The 13270-nt window shown below is 58.5% G+C and overlaps 1 long non-coding RNA gene across 1 annotated transcript; it reads right to left on the reverse strand.

Annotated features, from left to right (window-relative positions):
* Window positions 1–4967: 4967 nt before the first annotated feature.
* On the reverse strand, window positions 4968–11163 carry LOC134520128 (uncharacterized). Its single transcript, XR_010072365.1, has 3 exons — window positions 10947–11163; window positions 9391–9439; window positions 4968–6026 (listed from the first exon to the last, which is right to left on the reverse strand). It is a non-coding gene; the product is annotated as an uncharacterized LOC134520128 (long non-coding RNA).
* Window positions 11164–13270: the final 2107 nt, after the last annotated feature.

Raw genomic sequence — 13270 nt, forward strand, 5'->3', positions numbered from 1 at the left:
GGGGCTGCCTGCTGCAAAGCCCAAAGCTCGCCTGGTTTCTCCAATCCTCCCAGACGCTCCCAGCTCCCTCAGGAACCCTCCCAGGCAATGGGTTCCTGACTTGGGGAGAGAAAACCAGGTGATGGGCCTTGGAGTCCTCTGGTGGGCAGGGTCTCTGCTCCACTGCCTCCAGCAGCCTGGAAGCACTCAGTCAGATGGAGGACAAGGTTACAAGGCTCAATGCGCGTCCTCCTGCAGCCCGATGCATCTCCTCCTGATGCATGTCCTCCTGCAGCCCGATGCAAGTCCCGCGATATACATCCTCCTGCAGCCCGAAGCATGTCCCCCTGATGCCTGTCCCCCCTGCAGCCCGATTCCTGTCCCCCTGCAGCCCAGCACGCCCGCAGCCCCACGCCGCGCCGGCGTGCCGAGGCAGCCTGTCAGCACAGCACGGCTCCCGGCCCCATGTGCGGCCCGTTATATTGCGGAACCAGTAAAAATTATTTCGGCGTGTGCCTGTGTGGTCTGCAGCAATGCCCCAGCCTGAGATAACCTAAGCAGAGGAAGCCCCAGGCTGAGCTTTAAATCTTCCTGTCCTTTGCCAGTAACCCCCAAGCATCTGACCCCCTGTCCCACAGCCAACATCTCCCCTCCGTACTGGAGAGGTGGCTCAAGGACCCCAGCAGCAAGCCCCAGCAGGGTGAGCCCTGCACCCCACGGCGGTGACAGCATTCAGATCCCACTTTAAATCAATTGCTGCGCCCTGGCAGCTCTGTTTCCACGGTCCCATGTTATTCTTTCACTCAATCATGGGGAGAATGACTCTGTTTTCCTTCAGCAGTTTTGGTCCTTTTTCCTCTTTTCTTTCTTTCTTCCTTTCTTTCTCAGGGCGAAGGATGGGGTCGGAGCGAATATTCATTTCCACGGTTCCAGCTCATTGAGAACAATAAGGGCAGTAAACAGAGGGCAGCATTGCTCAGGAATGCGAAGCATTCGCCTGCGGTTTAAAATTACTAATTTTTTTACAGGCAAGAAAATATATATTTTTAGAGACCTTTAAGGACAGGCTAAATTCTGCTCCCCCACATCGCTCCCCACTCCTAGGACCCCCAACCCCCCCCCTCATTGGGATGCAGGCTGGCAGTAAGCGTGAGAGGTGATGGAGGGTCAGTGAGCCGGGGTCCTGGGGGAGCCTAGCCACAGAGCTGGAGCAGGGAGGGGAGACCTGAAGCCACCGGTTGAAGCTGCAGAAGTTGGACTTGGAGCCTGGCAGTTTTGGGAATGGGCACACAAAAACATAGTGCTGCGTGTGCCTCTCCCTGCAGAAAAGAAAACGAAATGTGGTTGGGGGTGCAATAGAACAGGGTGGCACCGGGGAGGGGATGCTGCTGTGGGCAGCGCTGCAGGGGTCCATGCTGCAGGGCAGGGGGACCTGTCGGGACACACATGTCCTTCCTGGGCTGCTGCAAGGCAAGGCCAGGCTGTCCCCGCACAGGGGTCACACGTCTCAGGGCTGCTGCCGCCCATCAGGAGTAAGGGCAGGGGACAGCAGGGCCACCGGCTGCAGGGAGGGAGCAGGGATGACCCTGGGTGCCCCCAGGACCCCCTACCTGGCCACCCAGGACCTTCCCAGTCCATGTGGGACAATTCCCACCTCAGAGGAGCTGTGCCCCACCACTGTTGTGGCACTATCCCAGAGGCAATGCCCATCGGACCCTGGTACCATCCCGTCCCCACATCCACACTGGCTCAGAGCATCCCCTCTGTCTTCGCTGCGATGCAAGCCCTATTGCTGCTTCTCCTGCAATGAGAGCTGGTCTGGGAAGACCAAAGGAAGGCAGGAAGGCAGGGAAGTGTCCAATTACCAATCTGAGACCCCCCAGCTTTACACCTGCTCAGCTGCCCAGCGCCACAGCCAGCAACCGGCTCGGCGGGCAAAGCCAGGGTGCTTGGCCTGAGGGCACTGGCACTGGGTGATGCGAAAGCACACAGGCTCCGGCTCAGCTGTGCCAATCCTCACGTCTCCATCAATTCCTCCCTCTCGGAGGAAGCAGGAGGACCGGGAGAGTCAGCTGAGGACGTTTGGGCTCACAGCTTCGCTTCCGAACGAAACGGAGGAGGGAAGCATTGTTTTGAGCGCAATTGCTTTCATAGCCCTGCCCCAACAGACACGCATGCATCCTGTCTCAGGGCTGATTAGCTCCAGATCTGCACACACTGGCTGTGTGGGGATGGCTGCCTCCCGCCCCCCGCTCCCACAGCCCCCCCAGCCCCAGGGCTGCCCCCCGCCAACCTTCCACCCCACGTCCCCAAAGACATCCAGGCTCCGCTCGCAAGGAGCAGCTGCGGTTCCCCCCATCTGGATCCTCTTTGCAGATCCAGCGCCCAAACTTTTCGCCGCTCACTCAGAGGCTGAATGGAAACACTTGGGCCCTTTCTCTTTGCTCTCTTCTTCCTCTTTGCGGCTGTGACACCCTCCCTGTGCCTCTGCGGTGGCCTGGGTGCTGCCCGGGGCATCTGGGATCACCCCAAGCTGCCCTCCCCTGCAGGACATTGGGCAAAGGCCTTCGTAGACCCCAAGCTGGACCCTGCAGCAGGACCAGCCTGGCCTAAGGGATGGATTTGAAGACAAGACGAACCCCTGGCTGATGCAGTTTGCTTCCACGAGCCTTTTATGACAGTTGAACAGCTTGAAGAGTCACAAACCGTGAAGGAATATAGCAAAAACCCCACAAATCAAGTAAAAAGGCATAGATGTAAAGCTGGGAAGACATTTGCCTTTTATTGTCTCTTCAGACAAGCTTAGCATTTAAAGGCTTTTATCTCCTTTTTATGGCTTTTTGAGTGGGCTCCAAGCCAATAGGTACCTTGTGTCCTTGCTCTGCGTCAAATTACATCATGAAGAAAGGAGGCTGGGGAGCAGATCTCAAGGAGGATGCAGCCGATGCATCCCTAGCCGCTGCCAGGGGGGGACTCGCCTCTGCCAGGCTGCCCTCCCAGTGACCGCAGGGCAGCTTTCCTGCCCCAAAACCCTCAGCCTGCCGTACAGCCAGAGCTGGTGGGAGGAACTGCCCTATCTAGGGCTCAGGTGATGCTTTCCAACAAGCCAAAGGGACCACAACCCCTCCGGTTTTTGGTCTGGATCAGAGCTACGCCTGCACTAAAAGCCTGGATCCCAGCGCTCAGCTGATGGAGAGGAGTCCCAAAACCTCAATGGCTTGTGCAAACAGCGGGGAAAATCCCATCTCCCTTCCTAACAGAGCCTTAGTGCATCCTCCCTGTGCCCACGTGCCAGCAGAGCCCCAGAGCTGCCCTCGCCAAGGCAGCGCCCGGCTGCAGCGAGCCAGAAGCACCCAGCTGATGGGATCGTGGGAACCCCAGCCATCCCAGGATCCCGGCCCCTGGGAGGGGCTCAGGAGGGGGGATGCTGCTGTGCAGATGTGGCCGGAGCAGAGGAGGGGGCTTATTGTAGAAGAATCCCAGGGGAAACACCGCCCTGGCCAGATCACCTCCACGAGGCGGGCGGGAGGCAGGGGCTCATGGAGAGCTCGCAGCGGAGGCGAGGGCGGCGATGGGAGGGTGTGCAACCTCTTCGACCCGGCAGGCAGACCCCTCAGCAGGGTGACTGGCCCAGCTGCGGTGACCCGCAGTTTCAGGACAGGCTGTTCGTGCCGCAGAGCTGGGTTGGCTTAATAGCAGGCATTGAATTGAATGTGCTTTTTGTGCGGTTCCCTGCTGACACCAGACATCAGCTGCGTGATGAAAGCCCTCTGCTCCCCCCCAGCCCTGCACCCCATGGCTTCCTCCCCAGACCTTCCCCTGGAAAGGTTCCCATCCCCCCGTGGAAGCTCGTGGGCGGTATTGGGGCACAGGGAGAGCAAAGATGGCTTCTGACCCCCATCTGACCCATCCCTGCAAGAGTTCTTCCCCAAAAGGGGTCATGGTCCCTAGAGGATCATGGCACTATGGATGGGGTGATGAGTGGGATGTATGGCGGGGGGGTCACCGTGCCAGGAGTGGGGTCCGTGGGCACATGGTGGGCTCTGTCCCAGCATCTCCCCGCTCCTGCATCCCCTGGACCTGAGCTGGGTGGAAGAAGGACAGGGATCTCTGCATCTGCAGGTGGCTGCTTGCTGGAGAGCCACCCGCACCTGCATCCTGCCACCTTCTGCCCCCCAGCTCTCCATCGCCCAGGGTCTCTCCCATCCCAGCCAAGAGCCCTGGGAATGGGCTGTCTGGGGGACAAGGCTCATTATTCTGCAGGACTCCTACCCGGGGCTCCAGAGCACCCCAAGGGGCCAACCATCCCCCCAGGGACACAGGGGACCAAAGCCTGCGGCAAGCACCACGGTCCCTGCCCTTCCCAGCCTCCTGGCCCAGCCCCAGTGCTCAGCAGTCACTGGGAACCCTGGTTTCCCCCCCTGGGGCTGAAAGCTCTGCTGAAACCCAGAGGCTGCTGGGGCTGCAAGACACTCGTTGAGCTGCCCAAGCAGGCATTTTTTTCTCCCCAAAGCTTGTCTTGTGCTTGTAGCAGCAGGGATGGAGGGGTTTGGGCACGGCTGCAGGCAGCGGGGGTCAGAGATGTGCTCCCAGCGCCCCCAGAGCAAGGAACTTGAAGTCAAGGGGAAGAGCAAACCTCTCGGCCCCGTTCAAACCAAGCATCTGCTGGCCAGACTTCAGGCTGGAGGGACAGCCGTGGGCCGGGGGGAAGATGCTGCAGGGGGGACACATGGAGAGGAAGCGAAGGGAAGGGACGTGGCACGTGAAGGGTTAAAGGTGTCCTTCCCACCCAGCACACACTGTGTGCCAATCCTCCCAGCCATGTGTTTGAAATCCTTTCTGCTATCTCCTGAAAATATTTACAATACACGCAGATAAATTAGCTGTAGCGCTTATTACGTCTCCCTGGAAATATATACAGCAGTTAAAGATGTTTAAAAAAAAATAGACGAAAGCCGTCTCTTTACTATATCTGGAAGATATTTCACAGTGCGGGGAATTTACAGGGCTGGGTGGTGGGGAAATCGCATTTATTTTCACTCGAGTAGAGAAAGTTAAAGGACCCTTCACTAGAGTTTATTTTCATCTCTACTTGTGAGACAAGGAGTCAAGGCTGGCTTGGAGCGAGCCGGCGCGCCAAGGCGGGGGCACAGGGCAGGTTGGGGTAGAGTGGGGATGGAGACCGGGAGCTTGGTGGCACCATGAGCTCCCTGACACACATGGGCAAGGACCAGCAGTGCGAACGCAGGCTCCTGGCACCGCTGCTGCAGGGCATGCTACCTGATGGACCTCCAGCTGTGCCTCCAGGAAAAACTGGTGACGTGGAGGTTGGGGACACCATCGCCAAGTACCCATGGAGTTTCAGAGGGTGGGATGCCTCAGGTAGTCCAGGCTGCCTGGTCCAGGGTGGAGAGAACACTGTCCTGTGAGGGGGATCTTGGTTGGTCCCACTCCTCATAGGCCTTCTCTAACAAAAGACGTGACTGTTCCTTCTCCCATACCAAACACACATTTCTGAGGGCACTGAGAGTGTCCAGAGCCCACATGGTGGCACACAATGTCCTCCACACATGCATCTCCTCAGCCAAAGCAGCCTGAGACATAGCCTGAGACAATGCTCCCATTCCCAGCGCTGGCCCAAGTCAAGAAGCCCTGCCAGGACAAGGCGATGGGACAGCATCACACCCGATGGCTGCTTTGTCGGTTCAGAGAACAGTGAAAGCTGGTGTCATCTCCATACATAATTTTCTTATTAGCTTCCAGGTGAAAATCAAGGTGATGTTTAAACCCGCAGCAGAGGCACCAGCTGTCACAGGCTCTCCCCATCTCCAGACTTCAAAGCTGATCCTCCTCAAATGTCCTCTCCAGAAGTCCCCAGATCTCTGCGCTGGGGTGAAAGGGATGTGGTAGAACATCTCTGCTTCTCAGCCAGCCCCTGCATCCGACGTCGTCATGTCCAGTGAAAGTTCATTGATTGAATCGTTCTCTTCCCGTCTTTTCTGGCTTCTCTCTCAGCTGAGGTTTCTCATAGTGAAGGCACCTGCCAGCTAGGAGTCAAAGACCAAGATCCTCAAATGCGCTCATTTACTCGCAGTCACTGACCCAACATTAGATGACAATGCCTTCTGGGCCACTGGCATCAAGATCTGGAATCGAGCTTCTGGCCTTGACGTAAAAGGCTTTGGGAAGCCATTTGCTAATTCCCCTGAGTCACCCGCTCCCTCTGGCTGTTTTGAAATTCATATCTAATGAGTGGTTTGGGTGAAGGAATTCTGCAAAGATGCAAACAATTCCTTTGCCAAAATAAATGGAGCCAGAGCTGGGCTTATAAACATATAAATCATTTCTAGTTTTTAGCTTGCAAACAAGATACTTGTTTCTTCATACGGATTTTGGGGAGAGCAGGAGGCAGGAAGAGGAGCGGGGGGAGCCAACTGAAGCTCCCCTCCAAAGGCAGCCCATGCCTTCCTCAGAGCAGAACATGGGAAACCAGCCGCCCTCCAGAAGGTGTCCAGGAGGAAGAAGCTCAGAAAGTCCTCCAGAAAGGCTCCAGGAGTCTCCAGGAGGGAGGAAAGTTGGGCTCTCCACCAGCTTTTTTGGCTATTGGCTCCTCAAACAATAATCTGCAGCAAATTAACTCAACCAATCCTTAATTTTCTCTCCAAGTGAGGGATGCCATGTCCTGGGCCAGGCAGGGAGGAGAAACACCCTTGGGGTTGAAGGACATTGCACAGAGGACAGCTTGACCATGCTGCCAAAGGCTGGCTAAACGTGCATGCTTTGCTGTGCATGTGCTTCACACAGGGTTGCTATGGGACAGGAGAAGAAACATATAAATCACCCAAAACAAAGTCAAGCGTAGCATGGCCCTGGCACAGCTAGCAGAGGATGGAGCTCACCTGGCTGCAGGCTCCCTCGTGTCGTTCCTCTGACCCCCGTGCCACTGGTGGGGTTCAGCACCCCTGGGACACAGGTGGCCCTTTGCTTCGGTGGCTGCTCGGGCAGGAGCCGGGACGTGGTGAACCTGCGCCCTGGGACGGGAGCGGCTCCCATGGCAGAGGTTTGCACCGAGCTTGTGCTAACCACATTTTTTTTCCAAATAAAGTGTTCTAGCTTGGTCAAATCTGAGCATATTCCAGGGACACAAGACAAATCTCAGCCTCTCTTCTCTCCCTACTTGCCAAATTGCTTCAAAGGCAGAATTTTTTAAAAAAATATGGACAAATGCTTTATTTTCCCTTATCCCCATTCTTGGAATGAGCCACGCTCTCCAGCTGAAATTTTCCCCCCAGTATTTAGCTGGAGGCTGCAACCCACCCTGCAAAAAATTGCCACCGAGCCTGTGATGGTTTGGCAAAGCTGGCAGCAACTGCAGGCAGGATTTCACAGCGGGAAGCGCTGAGCATCCTTAAAAGTAGGGGGCACCTCCGGATCCCCACCCCGAGCACATGGAGTCCGTCTGCGGCACACTCAGAGCGCAGCCACTTTATTTATAGGAAGCCGAGGATGTGCCTCCATCTTCCAGGGGCTCTTTCCCCTTTTTTTTTTTCCTAAGCCCGTGGAAGCCAGCCAGATAACCAAAGCCGTTCCTCACTTTCACAGCAGATAAGCTAATTGTCGGATGTGCCCTTTGAGATAAGCAGAGCCTGGGTTTATGAGGAAACATGTGTTCTTGGGAAACGCCATCACCCAGCCGCGATGCATGTGATAACCCAAGGACGTGCAGGCTCCCTCCCCGGGGAACTGGGGTGTCCCTTGGCCACGGGGGCTCAGGGGGAGCTACCTTGGGCCACAGTAGCATGTTTTTTTGTGGGGGGTGTTGCCTTACTTCCCTGCTCCATTGCTGCTGAGCAAGGAAAAGTTGCAGTGCCGAGCACCACCAGGTCCTCCCAGAGAGAGACCCAGCCCTTCAGATGCTTTGCAATTCATCAAAAAGTTTAATGCTTATTGAAAAACACACACAAAAAAAAAAAAAAAAGAGCAGTGAGTTTAGGATGGGTCAGTCCAGGCTAGTGGTGATGAGGCAGTGGATGCGGAGTGCCTGTCCGAAGCGTGAATGCAGGCAGGAGGGTATTTCACTCCAGTCCCTGCGGACGCATATGGCTCCATCACTGGTGTGGCAATGGTTGAGCACTGGTCTGCACTGCGGCAATCTGAGGCTCAGTCCAGCCAGAGCTGTGCAGGGGGATGCCGTGGGTGACCCCACAGATGAGTCTCTGATGGGCTCCTCTCCTCCAGCCAAAAATCTCTGGAGAGGGCCCGTCACCTCTGCACAGCCTCCAGATGAAGGCTGGAGCCAGATTTCCCAAATTTCACAGAAATTTCAAAGCCCGGGGACCCCTTGGGGGCCATTTCATCTGCTGCAGCCTGCCCTGACTGCAACCAGCCTGTTTTGGAGCGGTCAGGTCCTCAATTCTCTGCTGATGAGGCTCCTGCAGCACGGCAAGGCTCACCCCGACATGCAAGCCATGCTGTGCTGGCAGGAGTGCGCGCTGTCTGAGGGACTTGCACCAAAATCTCTCCCGCACAGTGCCCCCAGTCATAGGTGAGAGCAGCTGTGCTCCCCCAGGGCCACACTCGCACGCCAGGAGTGACAGGCAGGCAGAGCCGGGGCATCAGGCGGGTCTGAGCAAGCATGGCTCCAGCCCCCACGAGGATGCTCGGAGGATGGGCAGAAGGGGGCTGCATGAGGAGATCTGTTTCTCTGCCCTGCAGGGAGACCACCTTTGCTGTGACCTTGACCTCCTGCCTGTTCCCTGCTCAGACACCAGCCCTGCTTTCCCACCAGGACCTCCCAGCTTAACCATGGGGAGGCCACCCGCCTGTCACTGGGGATGCTCAGTCCAATGTGGCTTCCAGCACTGGGGATGCTCTGTCTAGTCAGAATCCCAGTGCTGGGGATGGTCCCTGTGCTCTGGGTCCCAGTGCTGGGGATGCTCCATCCAGACCATCCCCCAGTGCTGGGGATGCTCCATCTGGTCCGACTCCCAGCGCTGGAGGTGCTCAGTCCGGTCTACCTCCCAGCACTGGGGATGCTCCACCCAGTCCTTCTCCCAGCGCTGGGGATGCTCCATCCAGACCGTTTCGCAGTGCTGGGGATGCTCCTTCTGGTCCGACTCCCAGCACTGGAGGTGCTCAGTCCAGTCCATCTCCCAGCACTGGGGATGCTCAGCCCAATATGGCTTCCAGCCCTGGAGGTGCTCCATGCAGTCCAGCTCGCTGTGCCACCACCCACTGCCGCACCTGCAGGAGCTGCACAGCAAAGGCACCCACACCCTGTGATCCCACCATCCCCATCCCAGTAGCTCTCCGGGGCTGCCACAAGGCCATGCTCCCTCACCCCCCACGGCGGGTGAGCCATCCTCGCTCGGCTGTCCCTTCCCTCCCTCCCCCCGAACAGCCATCACTCACCAGGCTTTGATTACGGCCACAAAGGAGCCTTGGAGGAACCACGGGGAAGCTGGAGGGAGGCAGGCAGATGATGAAAGAGCTGTCAAATGGGATTAAACAGTAACCGTCTCCCCTACTGCTGGGCAGCGGGAAGGGGGACAGATTGTACTGGATTGTAATGCAGGAGCCCTCCTGCTGCTGGAGCCTGCCAGCCCCGTCCTCCTGTGGGCTGCCGGCCGGCCATACCCCGCCAGCGGGCACCGGGACAGCCGGGCACAGTCCCTGGGCGGGAGGTGGCGGTGGGCGATGCATGGCGGCTCTTCACATGAGCACCCACATCCCACAGCATCACCTCCAAGCCCTGGGTGAGGACCCCTCCATCCTCTCGTGGGCTGAGGAAGCCATCCCCCAAGTTCCCAGGCACTGAGAGACCCTGGGGGTTTGGACAGAGGCTCTGTCCACCCCCAGCCTGCAGCTGGTGATGTCCCCTTGTCCCCACAGGCACCTGCTGCTGCCAGCACGGTCCTCGCCTCCCTGCCAGCTGGTCCCCAAGGGGAGATGGTCTGGCAAGGGACACCTCACTTACAGTGTCCTTCTTGCCAGCCCTTGGGTAGAAACTCCGTTTTTCCTTGCCTGGTCTCCAGGCAGATGATCACAGAGGTGGGGAAGGGGTAGATGTGCCTTCTCATAGGACAACACCAGAGCTGCCCAGGGACTTTCTGCAGCTCCGCAGGGAAGTGGATGCTGCTCATCCCACCAGGGAGAGGCCTGAGGACAGGATGAGCCTTTCCATGCATCCTCCTGCCGACCCCTGGAGCAGCACAGCGAGAGGGGCGCAGGGCACCACGACCTGTGGAGCCATCCCATGCACAGCGTGGTTGTGTTATGGCTTTCCCAGGGACATGGGCATCAGGATCTCAGCACGTGGTTGCTGAAACACCCTGGTGCTGGCACATCCCCCAGATGCTGAGCCACGCTGCCACCGGTGCCCTGGGGCTCCCACCCCTCCACTCCCTGCTGCTGCTCCATTTCTGCCTTCACCCCTTCGTCCACGTTCTGGGAAGAAGTGGTGTGTGTGGCCATGGGGGTGTTGGGAGCCCATTGGCGATGCTGTGGTCCGAGATCCCAACAAGCCACTCATAGAGGATGTAAAAACCAGCCCTGCTGGGTCCGTCCAAGTGAGGGAGCAGGCCAGGGGTCCAGCAAACCCCAGCCAAGGAGCCGTCCACCAAAACCAGGGCTGCCAGGCATCTCCTTATTCCTTCAGCATCTCCCAATTTTTGGGTGCTCTGACACCCCTGGCCGTCGCTGCTTTTCACCACAGTGGGTGATAGAGCGGGGTAGACCTTTCCCCAGAGGCTGGGAGTGCTGGGATGGGCACCGGCAGGGCTGGCTCCCCGCAGGCAGGGGGACAGGCAGGGGGACCCGATCCTTGGCTTTCCAAGCACCCAGGCAGCAAGGCCCTTGGGGACCCTGTCCCACCCCACCACCTCCCCGTCCCAGCACTGCGCGGGAGCCCCCCAGCCAGGCTCTCGCAGGCGGAACCCCCCCGGGCCCCCCGAGCGCCAAGTCCTCACCACCCACTCCGCCAGCGGCAGCTCCAGTTTCTCACAGCACCCTCTTTTCTGAGCCATTCGTCACGGCCCCCAGCACAAAAGCCAGGGAGAGAAAGAAACAAGGAGTAGGAAAAGGAAGGAAGATAAAAAAAAAAATAGAAAGAAAGGGAGCAAGAAGGAAAGAAAGAGGGAGGACAAGGCGTGAAAAGAGCCAGGTCTGTCGCCGAGAGGGGAGGAGGGGAAATTATGAAATAAATGAAGCACCTCAGCGGTTCGGGGGGCACTGGAAGACAGCCCGACCACAGCTGAATTTTAAACGCCTGCAGCACAATCGGTCCCATTTTGCAAAGAGAGGAAGCTGTGTCCAAAGACCCTCATGTTTATTCATGAGGAGCCTCGCTGGCCCCTCCCACCCTATTGTCTGGGGGTATTTATTTGGGGGCATCTGTCTGGTCCGATGAATGGCGGAGGGGTAATAAATGGGATGGTGGGGCCGGGGAGGGGAGCCGGCGCAGCCAAGCTGGGCGGTGGGCTGCCCTGTCTCCCAACCCCCTTCCCTCTCCTCCTCTCAGCCCCATGCCACCTGGGCGTGTTTCTGCCCCCCCGCGCTGTCCTCAGCCCCCAGGGGACTGCAGACAGGTCTCCCCACAGACCCATGGCAGCCCAGGGGTGGCGGGGCGAGGGGAGTGGGGACAGGTCTGGAGGGGGAAGAGCTGGGTGGTGCTGGGGCTGTGGGCTGCTGGAGGCCAGGGGAGCGAAGGGTGGGCATCCCCAGGGTGCCAGCAGCAGCAAAGCCAGGACAGGGTGCAGAGCATGACGTGCCACCGAGACCAGCTGCACGGGACGGGGCTCTCTGGGGGCTCACCTGGCCTGGCTGGGAGCAGCAACCAGCCCCTCCACGGGCAGCAAAGGAAGGGCAGGCAGCCCCCAAGGGGCAGGAAGGGCTGCTTCAGAAAAAGGAGGACCTGATTCATCCACACAGAAGGGCAGGAGTCTCATCAGGGACAGGGTGGGCAGACTGTGGTGGGGAGAGCTGTGTCCCATATCTGCTGGGCCAGGCCACCGCTCTCCTGCCTCTCCTGCTGGAGAGGAGTAGCTTCCTCTAGTAGAAACTCCTCCTCATCCTCCCTTGGTGGGACATGGTCCTCATGGGGAGCAAGGAGGACCTTCCATCAAAACCAGCCTTGGTCATGTCAAGGGGCTCATGCTCCCCACAGCCCAGAAGCAAGACGCTGGGGTGTCCTGGGGACATGGAGACCCACAGAGCAGAGCAGATGCCGCCCAACCTGGTTCTGTGGGAAGCACATCATGCTGGAGGAACCCAACAGCTCTCCTGCCAGTCGGGCTGGTGGAGGTGTGGGAAGAGAGTGCCTGAGTCGATGCAGGCAGCTTGGCTTTCTCCATCCCAACCATTCCTTCGTCTTGTGCTCAAGGGAGCTGGTGTCCAGCCCAGCCCTCACTCAGGGAATGCCTGCGGGATGCAGGAGCGATGCTCGTTTGCAGGCAAAGTCATTACAAGATCACCCGGCTGGAAGCTGGAACTCATCAAATTCAACCTTGAAATAGAAGCTGCAGCCTTGCAGATGCCAAGAAGAGCAGCAAAGAAAAGAGGTAGCTCTCGATGGCACAGCCACAAGAGCCACTTCCCCAAGTGCACGCTGTCACCCAGATGCTGGCAGAGGTGGCGTGATGTGGGAGGGGACCAGGGCTGCTCGGCAGCCACCTCCACTGCGGTGGCAGAGACCACATGGATGCTCCTGCCCGGGCACAGGGTGCTTGAGGAGGGTTGGGCATCGCTGGGCAGGGGGAGCAGCCGGGAAGAGCCATCCTGGCCGGCAGCTCGGGAAGCAGATGGTGCAGTCGGCAGGGGAGCGCAGACACCTCCCTGTGTGGGCCGTCAGCCAGGGCGATGGCACGGCTCCCTGCCGGCACCCACGGGCTCTGCTGGGACAGGGAGCAGCCGGGCAAGCGGAGTCCCCACACCCCATCTCCCCCCCTCAAAACACGGGTGTCCTCACTTCTGCGTGGGAGCAACCATCACGTCGGCCAGTGTGTACGCCCCAAGTAGGAAGATGTCGGAGCCATGCCTCCACCTCGGTCGCTGGCAGAAGCTGGCTCAGCAGTTTGCTTGCGAGCTCTATCCAGGAAAGTATTTTTGGAAGGGCATTAGGTTATTGGCATAGAAGTCACCTCGTAGCCATGTAAGCCCAAGCACAGCTGCCAGCTGCACTTCCCTGATCTCTCTCGCTCCCAAACCTCATCAGAAAACCCCTCTGCAGTCGCAGCTGGTGCTCCCCAGCTCCCTTCTCCCTCCGCCCCTGCATTGGACAACTCCTGCCTCGCCC

This window comes from Chroicocephalus ridibundus, chromosome 8, assembly GCF_963924245.1.
Source record: "Chroicocephalus ridibundus chromosome 8, bChrRid1.1, whole genome shotgun sequence".
Classification (NCBI taxonomy): Eukaryota; Metazoa; Chordata; class Aves; order Charadriiformes; family Laridae; genus Chroicocephalus; species Chroicocephalus ridibundus.